The sequence below is a fragment of the Paramisgurnus dabryanus genome, chromosome 16, assembly GCF_030506205.2.
Source record: "Paramisgurnus dabryanus chromosome 16, PD_genome_1.1, whole genome shotgun sequence".
NCBI classification, from domain to species: Eukaryota; Metazoa; Chordata; class Actinopteri; order Cypriniformes; family Cobitidae; genus Paramisgurnus; species Paramisgurnus dabryanus.
Genome location: NC_133352.1, coordinates 25,341,547 through 25,347,546, shown reverse-complemented (window position 1 = coordinate 25,347,546; position 6,000 = coordinate 25,341,547).

Sequence of the window (6,000 nt, the reverse complement as noted above, 5' to 3'; positions counted from 1 at the left end):
ATCTTATTATGTTCAGTACTGACTGAGTAAGATCATGTCAAAGATTGAAATCCTATTTGAAATCAATGGTTGAACTTTGACACTTGTTCAGAATTAAATTTTAAGACTTTAGCCTCGATTTTACAGGCAGGGTCACATTGTTTAAAACTAATTTTGTGGTGATGCATATTGTTTAGTATTCTTTTAAAGCATTCAATAGCTATACAGTCATTGAATAATGTTTTGCAAATGTAAAAAAATAAACCATGTTGCACTTTCCCCGAAAATTGTCTCTGAAAGCGTTTGTTTCATTTAAAGCTAAAATAATGGGATGCACTGCAATAGTGATTGAGGATTAAATGACATATTTGTATGCCAACACACAATAATAGTGTCTGTGGATTCTAAAATACAGCCTTGAGGGAAAATTAACAGATACTGTAGCTGTTGGTCTTATCTGACCTTGAGTGTAGATAAATAAATGGATGAGGCCATATTTTAGAGTATATTTAGGGGGAAATGTCACATCAAGATCAAGATAAGAACACGTTTTTAAAAATTCTGTTCTTGAGATTAACTTGACTATTCATCTACGGTATTAGGTTTTTGCTGTGCGCGTGCGTGCGTGCGTGCGTGCGTGCGCGTGTGCGTGCGTGCGTGCGTGCGCGTGTGCGTGCGTGCGTGCGTGCGTGTGTGTGCGTGTGGGGGGGGGTCACAGCAAAATCAGTGTTAAATGTGGCGGTCGGTGAGTTCTTTTTTCGAAGATGCTCGAAGCGAAGTTCCTCACAACATGAATGTAACCCATAATTTAAAAATATGTGTTCTGCGCGTCGAGTGATCCTATGTGACACACGTGTGTTGTTAAAATAAGTGCCTTCTGCAGACGCTTCTGGGTTTATGATAAAAGAGACGCTCGCATTTGCCAGATACTCACATAATCTCATGAATAATCAAAGTTTAAGGGAGTGTGTTGCGTGTATTTTGTGAACGTGAGCGTCGGTTTTGATGCGTGTGCAGCAGGCACTTATTTTGACAAAACACGTGATGCACATGGTTCACATTATGCAACAAACACATATTTTGAAAACAGAAGCAATATACATGACCCTGAATTTGCGCCCCTTGGATGAGCAGTCACGAGCCGCCATTGCCTATATGTACACTGCTGGTGTTTATTTGAGTACCAGACCTGGTGGTACCCATATATACACCAGCAGTGTATATAACACTGGTGATTTTGCTGTGTGCGTGCGTGGTGTGATGTTTTTGTTTAAGAACATAATGGCTTAAATACACAAGTGGCACAGATACAAAACACAGACCACAAACTTCTCAAAGTGCACATAGACCAACAGTGCCATCTATTGGTGAGATATTAGATTATTAACTTGCTTATTAGAAGCATTGTCCTGCATGGTCCTGTTTGTTGCTTGTTATTTTTTGTTTCTCCTACAGGATTGTCTATTTATAAAATACCTTATTCACATCCCAACCTGTCTATAAATAAATGATAGAATCCTTAGTAAGTCGTTGTTAATAACATGCACAAAGAATAGTTATTTTTGTTTGTAATAAAAAAATTCACATTTTTCACAATCAAATAGGCAGATGTACAGTAGATGTATTTGCAAACATCATGAATTTTAGAAAGAGCATCAGATTTACTTAAGCAATAACTACACTCTTAAAATGCTGGGTTATTTTTAACCTAGCATTGGGTCAAAAGATGACAAGCCCAGCCATTGGGTTAAATAAAGCGAGAAAATGTTTAAATGTTTAAAACAACACAGCATTTTGGGTTGAAACAATCCAGCATAGGTTAAATTACAACCCATCGTGCTGGACTCGTCCCTTTTCGACCCTACGCTGTGTTGAAAATAACCCAGCATTTTAGAGTGTAGATCCTCATACGCAGATTTTTCACTATTGTACCTCACCTTCTTTCGCTGAGCTTAGAAATGGCCCTCATCTCTTTGAAGTGCTCAGGAGGAGCACTCCAAATCCACCAAATACCTCACTTAGTCCCATTATACAAACCAGTCAAAATGAGTGTCAACCAGGGATGGAAAGTAAAATGTGCCACTTGATTTGCAGCAGCCATCAGGTCAAGTGCACGAAAACCCCTTGAGTTTCTAATGAGAGCCCTAACTCCACTGGAACAGATTCAAGCACGTTTGTGTATTTCTTTGGAACAACCAAATATTCATGAAAGATGGAGCAAGAATGCCAGAGGTTATATGGCAACAAACGGAGCAAATGGAATTTGGAAGGCCTGCACTTAAATGTTACTTTCAGAAAATGTGGTCAAAATAAGCGGTTTTGAAGTTTATAAGCAACAGCAAAATGCTTATGATCTGTGACTCTCAACATGACATAGATTTTTGTAACAAGGGATGGAGAAGTGCTAATGGAAGACAGGGGAGCTTGGAGGGTTGATGGGGTTGAGAGAAAAGCTCTTCACAGATTTGTTCCCTCGATCCAATTTTTATTTTTGAATGATAGATAGACAATTGTCATCTGTGCGTCCTGTAAGGACCCTAAGCCATTTGAACTAAGAGAGTTGCTGCAGTCTGGCAGTAGTGACTCACATGCATACACACAGATACAAACCCATTACACATGATTGTGCCTGTCCTTCACTGTCATTGTTTAAAAGACAGATTATAGGCATCCATTTATTTCTCTCAATGGTCTGTGGCCTATTTTTGTTTTGATGGTGCAAGAAATACATGTTTATCACAAGGTGTGCACATCATATGTACTGTTTTTGTGGAGCATTATAGCATCAAAGCGGTTTATGTTGAGATCCTGATCATTATGTGAGAATACATTTTTTGATCACTTGATAATCATTACTTATACGGTTAGTTCCAATCCTTGATTCTGATTGGTCAATAGATGTGCTTTATTCCCGATAAAACAAGGCTATGACTACTTCACCCCACGGATTTATTTATCACTGTGCCCTTAGCAACACCCTTAGCAAACACACGTATCAGTTTGAGAATGGTTTGTTGTTGTGTGATTGGTTTTATTTGAACTTTCATGCATATTACACATTGGAACATGTTTTCTAGCAGGAAGGAATGCTTTTATTGATTTAACTTTATGAAAGTTGCACTGATCTTTTTTTTTTACTTTAATATTACGTGGTAACCATTTTATAAAAGCAATAAGGTACTTGAGGCAAGTGCCTAACAATGCTCTTCAGTCGTTACCTTATAGCTACCAATATATTTGAGTTTTTAATAATTTATTATGTGACAAGAAAGTAACATGAATGACAGGAGACTAGAAAAGCAGTGTTTAAAAAATGTGTTAGTTCAACTTAAAAAAAATTAGTTAACTTGCACACTAAGTTGTGCAAATGGGTGATTCTCACGAAATCCAGATTTAGAAGGTGTCCAACATGAGAAATTTTTAAAAAGCCCTTGAAGCTATTTTTTTAACCATTATTTTTAGACGATTTAACAAATATTTCCTATAGAATTATTTACATTTTTTTAGATGATCATTACCAAAAATTATCATTACAGCAACATAATATTACATTAAATATATGCATTTACAAACTCATGTGTCGGTAATGAGAACTCAAAAGTTGTATGACAAACAAAATTTCAACTTTTATCTGGAGAAAAAAAATAAGAACTGCTTACCTGGTATCCATCTTGAGTGTCCCAGTCAATTATGTACCTTCCAACATTTTTTTTTTTTTCAAAAATGTTAGTTCCTTGAGGGCCTAAACAATGATTTAAAATTGTTGGGGAGGATGAGAAAATTGGTCTTGGACACATTTATATTCCTTATAATTGTCTCTACATTTACCAATGATCACCAAATACCACATGTTTCTTTACTGTAAATGTTTATAGTATAACATGCACTGAAGCTTTTTATTTTTTAGATTTTTTTATTATAAATATTTCCATGTCAAAGAACCCAAGTCATTGACACGTTGCGGTAATGAAAATTTTCCTGTTAAATATGGAAAACAATAAAAATTGGTTTGTATGATGTCATTTGAAATCATGTGGAAAACAGTACATGAAGAGATGTTTGTAAGTGAATGCTTCTTATTTTGATACTCTTATTTTGCATTTACTTTTTTATCAAAATGTTTCATGACACCTCATAAGTCTAATTTCACGAGAATCACCCAAATGTTGTTGTGTAAACTTATATTTCTTAGTTGAATTAAATAAAAATGTTAAGGCCACCAGGTAACTTACTTTTTAATTTGAACCACCTTTGTTGTGTTCTGTAGGAAATCGGTTATCAGGAAAAAATGGTCTATCATTCAAAATGTCTGTCTAAAGAATGCGATAAGTGAGCAATCAGATTCAAGCATGCATGCAGTATTTTGTATATCAAAGCTTATTGCAAGTTAACTTTAAAGATGTTAAAATTACTTAGAGGTCTATATGGAATTCATAGATATATAATAAACATCAGCTTAATTATCAAATGTGATACACAAAAACGAAAAGTCTTGCTGCCTGTGTATATTTCTTTTGGATCATGAGCAGTGTATTAGATGTAATCGTCTGCTTTCTGCCTTTGGTTTAAACATTCACTGAGTCTCTTTTATCTGTGCTTCAAATATCTTTAACTTGATTTACCCTGCATTCCCTTTCTTCCTCGGTGGCTCAAGCTGAGGAGCGTGACACTTGGCTGTTTTTCAATTTTTTTGAATAACTGCTTCATGCATTTAAATCAGAGCTGGTGCTGCATATTTTCGAATAAATAACATTAGCTCGCCTATCCAGACTACTTAGATGTGTTTGTCTGTTGATCTTCTTTGATTTACCACTATTGTTACAATCCAAACTTCTCTCAGGTGGCCTCTGGGGGAGTACTGTCAATATTTACCACGGCTGTGACAATTTGGATTGGTCTACAATCAACCCAAGGTTTGAAATGCCTCCAAAGAGCTGAAATGATTGTGTTCATCTGATCCACATAACAAGAGTTCGACATTTTCTTTTCATTGTGGCTCTTTGCGGCGTGTAACAGCAGACTTTCAATCGAACGTGTCAGGGAAAAAAGGCTATTCTTTTCAATGAGTGTGTAGTCAGCCTTGTACAATTTGTGTTGCCAACTTGTTGTTACCTCTAAAATAGTTCACACAACATCACGACAACAGAACATACCATGTCAATACCATGCTGGTATTTTCTTGTAGCTCAACTGATTGCTCTAGCAAAGCCAAAGTTATGGGTTTGCTTCTCAGGGAATGTGAATATTGTATAGAAATATATATATATAGCCTGAATGCACTATAAGGCGTTTTGAATAAAAGCATCTGCTTAATGAATAAATGTAAATGCCACTTACTGATCTCATTAGTAATAGACAAAACTCCAAGCAACTTTTAGGCAATCTAGAAAGCACGAGAACAGAAAAGTGCATTATACCAGAGAGGAAAAGAGCCAGACCCTCCTATGGGTATAAAGTACTGTTAAATCAACTCCCACTGTCGGACTAAAGAGTGGGTGGATGTTGAGGACATCTTCATCCCAGATATCTAAGCAGAACTGCCAAGGGGTGCACGGGGGTGGTGAGAGGCCTATGTGAGGTTTCTCATCCCGCGCCAGATCGCCCTGGGAATCCACATCGTGTTTAAGAAAAGAGAAAGATGAAACCACCCCCCATCCCCCAAGAGCTTCTGCATACACAAAGTGCATTTATGATTCGTGAAGCGGTTGCAATGACATTAAATTGCACAGCGAAATGAAACAAAACGGTTAATTATTAACTTTTTAAACATACATTTAAGTCAGCCACGATTGTAATGTAAAAGACTAACAGTTTGCTGCACACATCTCTTAATGCAGTGTTAAAATACAGAATTAGTGATATTATACTGGAAAATCATATGATTTGTGTAATTGTGTTTTCGTAAATCCTTAAAAGAAAGCTATTAAAGATAAAGGTAATGTGATTTTGGCTCTGGTAAATCAAAAACAGTGTGGAGCTCTTAAAATAGTTTTAAACTTTTGTAATTAGGAAGATGCTTAA